Source organism: Arachis ipaensis, chromosome B5, assembly GCF_059453495.1.
Source record: "Arachis ipaensis isolate K30076 ecotype BB chromosome B5, ASM5945349v1, whole genome shotgun sequence".
In the NCBI taxonomy this organism is placed as follows: domain Eukaryota; kingdom Viridiplantae; phylum Streptophyta; class Magnoliopsida; order Fabales; family Fabaceae; genus Arachis; species Arachis ipaensis.
This window is the reverse complement of record NC_142440.1, coordinates 157,610,981-157,625,052: the sequence shown is the minus strand read 5'-3', so window position 1 is coordinate 157,625,052 and position 14,072 is coordinate 157,610,981. Positions and strand designations below refer to the sequence as shown.

Below are 14,072 nucleotides of genomic sequence, written 5' to 3'. Positions count from 1 at the left end.
CATAATTTTAATATATATTTTTTTCAAAAATAACATAATAATATACTAAAAAAATAAATTATAACAATAATACTCATTTTTACTTTTTATTATATTCTCACAATAAAAAAATGAAAGCTCTTAATCTAATTTCATTTTTTTTGTAAACTTCACTTGAATAATATATTATTCAAAAATCTTTATTTACAGATAAGAAGTAGTTAATTGCTAAGAAAATACGGCAAGTTAATAGAAACTTGTACAGGTTGGTAGTGAACCATCATCAACTTAAAATGAGTTGAGTTCAAATTGAATTCTTTCTTTGACTTTTCAAACTTTTATTACTTGCTTATTTTAATTTATGATATTTCTAGTAAGTAAATAATGTTCATCTAATTATTACCCATCAAAATTTCATCAAAATTCTTCAGTAGTTTAAACTTATCTAACAAGTTATATATCCAAATGAATTAAATGTAAGAGAATATAAAATGAGATTAAATACCATACCACAAAATAATATTTCTCATTGCATGCACTTGAGTACTAAATTAATAGGGTGAGTATATGTTCCAAACAAAATTGTTAGTCAAACTAAGCTCCACTTTCGCCTGCACAATCTATAGACCTCAAATGGAATTTGGTGTGCCGTATGAACTATTGTAATATTAATTTCTTATGTTATCAAATTGACTATAATAGAAATTTAACAGGTAATATAAAACATGGCCTAAAACCTTGCTATACAGGTAGAGAGGTTTCTAGCTTCATCGTTTGATACAGAGGCTGCACGGATAGCGGGTACTCGATTATTCGTTTGAATTCGAACCAAACTAATTAAATTGGTTCTGAAACTAACGGGTAATCAGGTCCAACCCGAACTAAACCGATAACTTTTGTTAATAATTGGTTTGGGTATCGATTTTGGGGTGTAGAACCGAACTAACCCGCGAACTCGATTATATATTAATTAAATAAAAAATAAAAAAATATATATGATTTTTTTATTAAACAATAATTATTCATTATTAATATGTTTTGATTTTAATAAATTTAGTTTTTAATGTATTTGGTGTTTAACATGTTTAGATTATTTTTATTGATGTTACATGTTTATTGTATTTGTTGAATTTTTAAAATAAAAAATTAGTTTTTTTATGAATTTCAAAGTTATTGAATATCCAATTACCCAAATCGAACCAATTCATTCTTAATCAATTTGATTTGGTTCGAATATATGTAAAAAAAATACAAATCTAAACCAAACCGAATCAATTACATTTTGATTCATTCGATTCTAATTTTATCATAAACACCTACCTGTACTCACCCTATAGACATCTATCTCGTTCCCTAATATTTTCACCAACCAAAAATCCAACGTGGCTTTTGTTTGTCTCTAACCACATTCGTGTGATATTTATCGGCTATTAAAATCTTGCAACGTATGTAACACCACGTGCTGTGTTATTACTACTTACACGACACTTAGTAGAAATCAAGTAGAAAAAGTAACAATGGTACTATATATTTATGCTTAGATTATTGGCGTTATTAGTAGTTAGCATATATGATGATGATGCGTAATCATATGGTGAAAAGGAAATTAAAGCAGCTGAAAAAGAAAAGCATTTAAAACAACTTTACCTTCTTCGTCTCTAGGTTTTGCTTTCCGGGCAAGTTTAATTTTTTTTCTTTTTTAATTGTTATTATTAAAGTAATTGACTAATTGTTTTGTAAATACACACATCTAGATCATCCTGATAATTGCCCACTATTTAATATATATTGTAATACGTATTTTAAATATTTATGATATAAAGAGTTTAATTATTATTTAAAAAATATTAGTTTATATTTTTTAAAATATTTTAATTTAATTTGATATATTTTAATTTTATTTATTTAACCATTAGATTGGACTTTATATTTGTAGACTTAAGATTTTCTGTATTTTAACTTAATAAAAGATTATAAATATCTCATAAATTAGGATAGTCTTAGTATAGAACGATTTAGAAGTTTAAAAACTCCTTTTTGGTTTCATAATAAAATTATGGTGTGAACAATTGAGGTTAAAGAGTCTCTCTCTTATTATATCAAAAAATTAAATAAAAGATTAAGAAGTCTATTCAAATTAATTTTTAAATCACCACGTTGACAAGTTAGGTTAAAGAGTCCTTTTTTATTACGTTAAAAAATTAAATAAAAAATAAAATAATTCTCTTTATACTCAATTTCAACTAATTTTTTTATTTTTATTTTAATTACAATTTATCTTTTTTATTTAAATTTAATTTTTATTTTATTTATCCTTTTATTTCTTTATCATATTGGTTCTTCCAAATCGATTTCTTCCTCTTTGTTCTAATCATATGCCCGGTTTGAGCCAAATTATTATAGTTTGTGATGAATCTTTGATGGGTTTTGTTTAGCTTTTTTTATTTTGAATTACACGTCATTGAAAATTGACTCCTTAATGTCCCCTCCCCCCCCCTCTTTTTCGTTTTTGTTTCAATGCAAAATCAATTTAAAATGATGACAAAAACTATACTAGCTAGGCCCGACTAAAAATATCTTGTATCTAACTAAATACTAATGAATAATGATGTTTACATATTGTCCTTTATCCACAAAGAAGGTGGGCAATAGCCTTCATAACTCAGTGTGTTTGTTTGAGGTGAAAATGAGAGGAAGAAAAAGGAAGAAAAAGAAATTAAAAGAAAAATAATTTTTTTTTGTTTGGTTGAGAGGAGAAATGGGAGAAGAAAAAAAATGGAATAGAAAAATATTGGTGAAATTCACTAATTTTTTTCCTCTAACAATAGAGAGAAAATGGAGAGAAAACTAATTTTTCTCTCTACTTTTAATATTACCCTTTTATTTTTTTAATATATTTTATAATATAAGGATAAAATTGTCTTTTTATACTATTTCTTTCCTTCTTATTTTCCTTTCATCTAAACACATCTAAAGAAAATAAAAATCCACTCAAATTTTTTTTTCCTTTCTTTTCTTTCTATTTCTTTCCTTTCTATTTCTATCCTTCCAACCAAACATAACGTAAATATACAAAATTGTGGCATAATAAGGATTATAAGTGAGGTGCTGTTGGTGTATGTCAATTTGTGATATAAACATAGAAACTTTTTGGAAATGAAGCACCAAGAAAAAATTTCGTATCATAGATTCATAGTTAATTAGTATTTGTTCTAGAGTTTATTGCTGCACATATATCATTAGTATCACATATGCATCACAAAGTATAATTTCCAAAATAATTAATGACATAGTACATATGCTAACTTTTCCGCAGTAAGTTAGAACCAAAAGTTGGAAGATAAGATTTTTTTTTTTTTTTAAGTAAAGAGAACTTAACACAATAACACAAATAGTTTATCTACAAAATTATTAATATAATAAAAATATTATAAATTAATAAAAATCATATATAATTTTTTAAATTAAAACATTAAAATTAGAATTCTACAATTATATAATAATAAATATTTTTGAGCGATGCTTCTTAGTATATTAAATTATATATTTTAATAAATAAAAGACTAATTATTTATAGTTATATCCTAAATTATATAGAAAGTAATAAAAAAAACTAATAGAAACTCTTATTTTCAAAGGATGAATTCCTGAGTTTCCATCAGTAAAACATTAACCAAGGATTCAGGAATTAATAACTAAAAACTAAAGTGATAATTTGTGAAAAATATATTACAGTGAGACAACGTATGAGTTCAAAAGACCACAAATATATTAAATAATAAAATAATTATACAAATCTTTGTTTTTAACTGATAAACTCTAAAATTTATATCGCTAAGCTAACAACCATAAACAGTAATAACACTTAATTCTTAGTACATTTAATTAATAATTTATATATTCTAATAGTAAAAAATTAACATTATATATGTATATATTAAGTTAATATACCAATAGTAAAATATTTATATATGTTAATTTAAAATGTTTATAATTATTATTTTATAAATTGCTTGAATTATATAGATTTTAAAATAAATTTTAAATAATTTTTAGATAACTAATTTTATTTATTAATATAATTTTAACTAAATCACTGAATTCAATTTTTATGATGTAACTAATTTTTTTTATAAACATTATATAGACTAACGTTTACAGTATAATAATTTAGTATAAAGAATTATTTTTTATATCCATAAAAGTATATAATTTAAGAAAAATTATACCATTAATATTGTGTACTCTAAGATATTTCAAAATTTAATTTGAATGTTTGATTAATATAAAAGCTTTATATTGGATCCTTAATATCTTATGCTATTGGATATTTGTGTGAATTTCATCTATTAGATTATTAGATCTATGAATTTGTTTTGTTATTGGTGCCTTAATAAAATGCTATTATGTTATATATATATATATATATATATATATATATATATATATATATATATTCTAAAAAACAGTAATGATCATAATGTGTTTTATTTTATAGTTTTTATGCGTAGCACAGCGGGATGAATATCAGTACTTGGTTAAATTTAGTTAGAGTTATGACTTGAATGTAGAATTTTATTTTTATTTTATAAGTGAAATTAAGAAAAAATATAAAAAAAAAAATTTAAAGATGAGATATCACATTTTATCCTCTCGAATAAAAATTTAAAATGTAAAAGATCCAAATTCTTATAATAATAAATTTTTTATTACATTAAATATATCAAATATTTATGATTCCGAATGCTTTTGGCTAATAATTTAAATTTAAAATATAAGTGAAGAATAATAATATTTATATGTAATATTGGGAGTGAATCATAACCAACTAAACTTGGTGCTTAAATAAATATCGAAAATTTAAATTTCATTTTGTGTATGCAATAATCCTTAGCAAATCATCCACAAATAATGTGTCTTGACGGATTATATTTAAAATTTAGTTTTTGATCATATTTTTTCTCAATTTAAGTTTTACTAATTTAAAAAAATACTATTTATAATGATGAAAAAGTTTATTACATAATATCTATAAAATATCTGAAATGTGCAATATATAAATAACTTTCAACAAATAAGAAGTCTTTTTTTAATGTGTCATTCATAATATAAATAGCAATATAATTTTTTATAATCTTATGAAAACTTTTTTCACTAACACTTGTAAATTATTTATTTACATAAATCTAAATACTTTAAATCATTTAATCCAAATATTCCTTTTGATATTGAACCATTTAATCCTCCAATTTTTATTTTCCAATCTAACAACAATTGAAAAAACGCATTCTAAAACAAAAAATGCCCTATGTCAGACGCCATCCAAAAAGCCCAACGCTCATGTCTCTCGTATCCAAAGTAAAAACAAACAAACATGTCCACCAAACTTGTTGCACGAGCTTATTAGTGGCCCAAGTTAGAGGCGTCTCAAAACTCGCCGAGATCCAAACTAAAGACTTTCCCTTATTTAAGTTGTTACCAACTGGCATTATAAGTACAACATACTTGCATTCTAACCCTACTCACTATTTCTCATTTTCAATCTCAGAACAGAACACGGCTACTTCTTCTTCTTCGGCGCCGCCTCCTCTGTCCAGCCTTGTAGCGTCGTCCGCGCCGACCAAGACCACCGCGTGCGAGTTCAGATGCGGTGGCTTTGGTGGTGACCTCCGCACCATCGCCGCCCTTGCCATGTCAAGATCTACGTTTCACACCGTTGCTGCTCCATCATCGAGGGCCGCGAACGTTCTCGGCTTTCCCTTCGTGGCGGCGGTGTCCTCGGTGCGGCTTTCTACCGCTACGCCAGCCGTCTTGCACGGTGACGCTTCTGGCACGGACTTCAAGTACAGATTCGTGTTCTCTACTTCTTCTTCTGTGTGTTCTGGATTCATCGCTAATTCTAGAATTTTTGTTGCTGCTCTCTCTAATTCTGCATCTTCATAATCTGAATCTGAATTCCGGAAATGTAGATCTGTGATTGTTGAATTTTCTACTACTAGATTTGTGGAATTGTTGTTGATTAGTTGAAATTCTTACTCTGAATTGGCTTGAATTTATTTAGGTGATGGAAATTCTTGTACGAAGTCTGGAAACTGAGTCAAGCCTGCATCGGAAGGTGTGGACCTATTTTTCCTTGTTGACTCCATTGCTCAAAGTTCTCGTGGTCTGAAAGGTGATTGTTTGTGACTTGTGAGTCTTGAATCTTGCTTACAGAAAGGGAAGATGTATATATGTGCTTGTTTATACATTCATTTTGAAAAATAGATCTCTTTTCTCTCAGGTGATTGTGGTGCATATTCATCTGCTATGCAAGCTGTCCTCTCACGCCTATTGTGTGCTGCTGCTCCTCCTGGACATACTTGGCAAGAAAATCGCAGCCAGCGTCTTAAGGCAAGTGATATTCCAGTTTACTTAAAATATTTGTGCTTTTTAGCTTTTTCATATATCTTTCCTTTGAATCACTATTCTCTGTAACCTTTCCTTGCAATTGCTTATGTTTTAAGGCTGTGGTTGGATGGAGAGAAGAATCCTTCCAGAATCCATTATTCGTTGTCATATCCGGGAACTGGACACCTATCATAGTTCAGCATATGTTACCTGTTAGAGAAAGGTTTGAATTTGTTGTGATAAAAAGTTCGTCCTGATATTCTTTCATGCTTGTAGGTAGTGGTGTAGTTACGACCCAATTCGGCATCATTATACAGTAGACGATCGAGCCTTGGTATTAGTAGAAAGAGCCTTTGTATTAGTAGAAAGATGTCCTGACTATCCCTCAACACTGCCGCATGTGCCCTTCCAGAATTCCACGTAGTGCCGAAATCATGAGGTGCATCTCTGCCAATATGGTAGCTGGGAAGACTTTGTACGGTACAGATTCTTCTAGGATATTCCCCTCCTCCGCCTCCCGGGGGTCCACGGGAGGCATAACGAACATATCTATGCCATTCATTTTGAAGTATGTGGTGCTTTTGATTTCCGCCAAACAAAGAAAACAAAGTTAATACTGGTTTCAGAAATTAGCAATACTCAACAACATCTAAATTCTGAAACTAGTATTAACTTTGTTTTTTTTGTTGGGGAAACAAAAGCACCACATACTTCAAAATGAATGGCATAGATATGTTTGTTATGCTTCCCGTGGAGGCGAAGGAGGGGGAGATCCTGGAAGAATCTGTACCGTACAAAGTCTTCCCAGCTACCATATTGGCAGAGGTGCGCCTCATGATTTCGGCACTACGTGAAATTCCGGAAGGGCACATGCGGCCGGTGTTGAGGAATAGTCAGGACATCTTTCTATTAATACCAAGGCTCGATCGTCTAATGTATAATGATGCCGAATTGGGTCGTAAGTAGTGGTTAAATTTTAGGGCTGGCCCTAACCCTCCAAAATAATACTAGCCCACAGCCCTAAAATTACAAAATTTTATTTTATAAGCCCTAGCCCTCCCAACAAAAATGAAAATAGGACTGGTCCTACAAGCCCCAAAACCAAAGAGGCTGTTTTGGTCAAAAACCTTTTCTTAGCTGCTGATCCTCACCTTAGACCCTTGATGCAAAAAGATGATAAATTGAGTGTTTCGCAGTCCTTCACCCCTGGCTCAGTAAATTTATGCTCATTTATTTATTTATTTTATAAGTTGTTCAGTTTCTGAGAAAATGAAAAGATATAATAAAAATAAATGGTGCTAAAGAAAATTTTGTTGGTTCCATAATTTCAGTTTTGTCATTAATTGAATGCAACAAATTTGTTTTAATAAATGAAAAATATTAGATGATTAATATTTTTATTTTTATCTTATATTTAAATTAATATTAGTTAATTATCTTTTTTTAGACTAAAAGTATTAATCCATTTGTATTCTCCTTATTGCTAAATATGACTGACACAAACAAAATAAAAAAAAACCCATACTATATGATTAAGAATTTTACATACAAATTACCCATTCAATAATATGTTTTTTTAGGCTATATTTAAAATGAGGATTAGGTGGGATTGATAACATGTTTAAAAACCCCAAATCATATTTTTCTCTTATTAATTTTTTTATGTTTAAAAGCCGCAACAATATTTTTTGATTGATTGATAACATGAAAGAATACAAGCAACATACACCCCAAAGACCAAAGGTGCAAGAATCCACATGTTTAGAAATAAGATGGCCATGAATGATATTCGTAAGCTGTACTTCTATTTCCCTAACGACCCAGCAGGGCATGAGCCTGGGGCTGGGGCTGGGGCTGATCACCATTGAAGCTCGTTAATTAGTATTTTACACATCTTTTTTTATTTTGAAGCTCTTACCGAATATTCAGATTAACGGTAAAAAAAATGTCACAATTTATCTTATATGGCTATGACTGATGTTACGATTACACAAGTCACTTTATTATATATCTTGACAATTTGCATAAAAAGAATTATTCCATTTTAAAGTTATTATTTGAAGTATTAAAGATAACAAAAAATTGTTACGTTAAAAATTAATTACATTATGTATTTTTAGATATACTAATTTACATATTTGTTTAATTAACTAATCAACCATTAAATAATCAAATTTGTAAAAGACGAGTAAATTAAACTTACTTATAATAAGATAATAAACTTTTAATAATATATCTGATTCGTGACTTTATAGTTCTGTTTTTATTGTGCATTACGAGTCATAACTCGATTTTATTTGCTTTCATTCTAAGTTTGTAACGGACGATTTTAATAATCGACCAACGATCATGACATCAACTCTATGCCTATAAAAGATAAAACTCTATGCCTATAAAAAATAAATTTTTATATCTTAAGACACGTACACAAAAGATAAGTTATATTTTATGTTTAATCTTTTATAATATTTATAATAATAAATATTTAAGCACACTGACTCAATAATTTGAGTTTATCCTAAACTATTTAGAATTTTGCTTTCCTAGGATTTGGCGTTGATTGTGAAAGATTGCATGTTAATATATTTTGAAAGTTAATATATTTTGAAAAAAAAAAAAGAAGTGTACATATTTTTTAAAAAATATACCCACTATATATTAGAGATAATAAATAAATTAATAAGCTTTTAGATTTGTATTTTTTTAATTTTACAAAAAAAAAGCGATTAACTTAATTAGCGTATTAATTTGATAGAGAATTAAACTTTTTTAATTAATAAAAAATATAAAATTTTTTACTTAATAAAAAATATTTAAAGATAAATCGAATTTAAAACTCCCCTGTTAGTTAGAAGTTAAGATAAAGTTACATTTACAATCTGTTTGGAAAGCTTCAAAAGTTATTATGTTGAGTTTTTGACTTATGAAAAGTAATAGTATTAATGTCTGGTGTATTTTTTAAAATTAAATTGTAACTTTCTAAAAAGTTATTTAAGTGCTTATAGAGAAGTTAACAAAAATGACTTCTCTCATAATAAAAAATTATTTATCACATTTTTTTTTAAAAATAAACACTTTTAGAACTAAAAACTAAATACAAAATAATTTATTTATAAGCTACTTTTAATATAAGTATTTATTGTTTAAATTATTTTTTTTTTAAAATTAATTAAGTCGTTTATTCAAATTAGATCATATTCTACTTATAGCTATGGGCTTATTATTAGTGCTAATTTAATTAGTTTAATGCTGGTCACCCAAAAAAAAAGATTAGTTTAATGCTTAGACTTCAAGGAATATGGCATTATAATAAATATAGGAATTAGTAGCAAATTCAAGGGTCACCCCAACTTTGTATTAACCAAGAAAGTTAATTACATCGTGTAAAATTCACTCATTCTTCAAATTCCTTTTTTCACATGCATGCCTTCCTTTTTTTATTATTAAATTAAGGAGTATTTTAACCATATTTTAAATTGTGAAATTTTAAATTAAAATAATGGTGTATATAAGACTTATATATGTTAAAGAATTATGATTTTTTTTTTCGTTTATCATAAATATTCTTAGATAGATATCCCTAATTAATTACTTTTGGTTTTCTGGGATTGCTTATTAATTACGTTTATCATATATAACCAAATATGCCATCATAAGGGATCAAAGTCTTATTATATAAATAACAATGGTATTAGAGACACAGTCATATGATGCTGATCTAAATATCCGGCAGATATCATAGAATAGGTTATACAATGTTTACATATCCATTGACATAACAAAAAAAATGGAAATTTTTTTCAGCTTCTTAACCTGTGTTTTGCATGCCAGCAGCAATACCCTTCATTGTCAAGATAAGTGTGTCCTCCAAACCAGGAGCATACTCACTTTTTGGGTTGAGTTTCACAAGTTCTGCAGCTGGCTTGCTTGATTCCATGAATTCCTTTGACAAATGTGGCCTTAACTTGACATGGTAGTTGGGGTCGCGGATTCTCTTCAACGTGTAGTCTTGTAACACATTCAGGATTGTGATGAGTCGCGAAGACGAAGCCTTTGCTTCAAGTAGGGGTCACCTTCAAGAAGATCCCTGTGCCCATCAACCTACAATATACCTTCATTGTGCCTTAAATTTGAGGTGACTTCTTCAGCATTCGCCACGTCTTCTGATGTGATATCAGGGGATTGGTTCTGTCCCATAGGAAATTCATCATGCTACAGAGAACGCTTAGCTACAGAGCACAATTTGAGTTATTGATTCCTGCTCAACATTATTATGTAGCACCCTCTATATAGCAAGAGTCCATAGTTCTTGTAATAAAAGCTCCAACTTTATATTAAATAAAAATACCTGTTATAATAACAAAAAATAAAATAAAATTTTAATCAATAATTTTATATTCTTTACTTTTTTTTTATTTTATTTTGGATTTTAATTTATTACTAAAAGTTAATGAAATTCTATTGATACTAAAATAAAGTTACAAAAAGGTCCATAGGGTAGAATAAGTAAAATAATGTGATACCCACATTACAACATCCAAATGAAACAACCTAAGATCTAAAATGTTTGTCTTTCTCTTTCTCGCCGTCTATTATATTATCGATTCTATTATATAAAAATCAATTTTTTACATTTAATGATAGAGTCAACGTAGCATGTTTTTGAGAGTGTTTCTTAATTTATTTTGTTTAACTCATTAAATACAATTCATTATGATGCATTAATTATATCAACTAATTGATTTGATTAGATATTTAAATATCATACAATTTAGAATTATGCATATTGATTTGATTTTTATGATATATAAATTTAAGGAATAAATTAAAATAATATAACTTATTACTTATTTAATTTGAATACAACAAATACAAAATTAATTTAGTCAAAAGTTTATTATTTTCTAATCTTCTATACATAAAAATGACAAAACAAAATTGTAAGAATAATCTTCTTATCGTTTTTGCTATTTTAATTTTAGTTTCTTTGCTTTTTTTATGTGTAATTTTATTTTACATTAACTTTGTATATTTAATAACAAAATATACTCATATTAATTCTATCATATAATAATATATTTTTCTCCTATGTTAATCAAAGAATTTCAATAGTTATCAACTACATCTAATAGAATGATTGAGAAGTGAGAACTATGACAAGTTAAACCCAGATTCAAAATGCTGAAACGAAGGAAAGAAAACAGTGGATATATGATTAGAGAAAAATATATAATAACAAGAAATATACTAAAACTAGATTTTTCCTCCAACTAATAAAAGTGAGGTGTCAATTTCTCATGAATTCATTTTTCCTCTAAAATGAAATCACTATTTTCTCTTCTAAAATTATTTTAGAAAAATATCTTTATTATAATTATAGTACAATTAACATTTAACGAATAATGTATGATTATACTAATTTAGGAAAATATCTTTATTATAATTATATAAAATCAATATTTAATACATTATCAACTAATAAAAGTGAAGTGTCAATTTCTCATGAATTCGTTTTCCCTCTAAAATAAAAGCACTATTCTCTCTTCTAAATTTATTTTAGAAAAATATCTTTATTATAATTATATTCCAATATTACAATTATATTACAAGTAGCATTTAATGAATAATGTATAATTATAGTAATTTAGAAAAATAAAATAAAGTCCAGTAATTTATCTTTCGACTGCACACGTATGTATAATAACTTTTAAGGAGTCAGTATAGTAAATATGGTCGATGATTGTAAAACTGTATACTAACATTGATATAATATTATTTCATGTATATATTTTGCAGGTATCAAAGAAAAGTGTTGAGTTATTTTTTAGTAGGTTTAAATTATTTATTGTTTATTAGAGAATTTTGTGCATTAGAATTCTCTAATAATTTATTATTTATTTTGAGCTGATTTTGATATGTTCTTACTTGACAATAAAACAACATATAAAAAATTGTTGGTGAGTCTAAGTATTATTAGGTTATTTATACATTGAGTATATATGTTTGATTTATTAAAAAAAGTAAATTACTAAAACTAATTAATAATTATTTTAGACTTAATACATTTAATACTAAATTAAAAAAAATAAATAATACATAATATTTTACATTTTTATTAATCAAATTATTATAATTCAAATTAATCTTAATAAAATAATTTAAAATTATAATTTCAATCTTATCACGTGCATGACACGGGCTATTACACTTTTAAGGATCATGAGTGAGGTGCTGTTGGTATGTCAATTTGTGATATAAACATAGAAACTTTTTGGAAATGGAGCACAAAGAAAAAATTTCATATCATAGATTCATAGTTAATTAGTATTTGTTCTAGAGTTTATTGCTGCACGTATATCATTAATATCACATATGCATCACAAAGTATAATTTCCAAAATAATTAATGACATAGTACATATGTTAACTTTTCCGCAGTAAGTTAGAACCAAAAGTTGGAAGATAAGATTTTCTTTTTTTTTTTTTAAGTAAAGAGAACTTAACACAATAATAAGGTGGAGCGTTAAACAAACAGCTGAATATTTTGATAATCTAATCAAATAGAAAAAAAAATAAAAGTTATATTCTATTTGAAATAGTGTTAAAACTGCTCATAATGTTTTTTTTTTTTTTTGAATTATTGGTTCTGATCAAATTATTTTTGGAAGTTTATGAAATTCATACTTCCTATCTTATTAATTGTCGCTAAATCTAACTTTTAATCTAATTTATTCATTTGGAGATATCATAACCTCGTTTAAAATTGTTATATTTTTTATACCAGTCATCAAATTAATTATCCTATAATTTGTGTATAAATATATGTATAGTCTGTTATATTATTTATAATTTTTTTCAATAAACTAAATTTCAATGAGTTATATAGCTTAAATGTCAAAGTCTTTCTATACTCATCTAAAAATTGCGGATTCGAGTCTCTTTATTTTTGGTAAAAAAAAAAATCAATTTGCATTACATTTAGTTGAATAATTATATGAAATGATTATGATATACTAGTTGTCAAATAAATGTTCTCAAAAATATTGTTAATACAAAACATACACTTTAAAATTAAAATTAATTTACATATTATATAATTAATTTTTAAATAACATATTACTTATTAAAATATATTATATAGTATAAATAATTTATCTGTCATTTCACTCTAGTTATATATAGGATTAAGATCTTTTAAAGTGAATAAATTACTAAAATAATAAAATTATAAATTAATTATTTTTAAATTAAAATAGTAAAATTTATGTATGATAAAATTAAGTTTAATTACTTTGTTGATCTCTATAATTTTGCGAAAGTTTTAATTAGGTCCCTATACTTTTTTTTCTTTTTAATTGAATCCTTACACCAATTTTTTTTTCTTGATATAACCCAGATAAGAAGCAACTCTTCCCACACAACAAGCTTTTCTTCCTTTGCATACGCCCCATATACTAGACAGAAGCACAACGGAAGTTATTTTTTGACAACACCCCATCCACACATAAGCATCTAACTCCTTTATAGCAGTTATGCATCTTAAAGACTGTTTCATCCCACATCAATAGCAGGCCACCTAACACACTTTCCACCCCTACAAACTCCCATCAAACTGCATCATTTTTCCAAAGTTGGACTACTTTGAAATTGGTCAAATTTGCCTTCTTCGTCTCTATCAATCCTAGCATGTTCAGTTTAAATTTTCTC

The 14,072-nt window shown here is 26.7% G+C and overlaps 1 long non-coding RNA gene across 3 annotated transcripts; it reads left to right on the top strand.

The window, feature by feature from the left end:
• The first annotated feature begins 5,469 nt into the window (after positions 1 to 5,469).
• Positions 5,470 to 10,756, top strand: LOC107644816 (uncharacterized). Of its 3 annotated transcripts, none has more exons than XR_015883697.1 (5): positions 5,470 to 5,822; positions 6,041 to 6,151; positions 6,260 to 6,369; positions 6,483 to 6,589; positions 10,201 to 10,756. It is a non-coding gene; the product is annotated as an uncharacterized LOC107644816 (long non-coding RNA). The 3 variants fall into 3 exon arrangements; XR_015883698.1 differs by having other exon boundaries at positions 10,198 to 10,756; XR_015883696.1 differs by lacking the exon at positions 10,201 to 10,756 and having other exon boundaries at positions 5,471 to 5,822; positions 6,483 to 7,688.
• Positions 10,757 to 14,072: the final 3,316 nt, after the last annotated feature.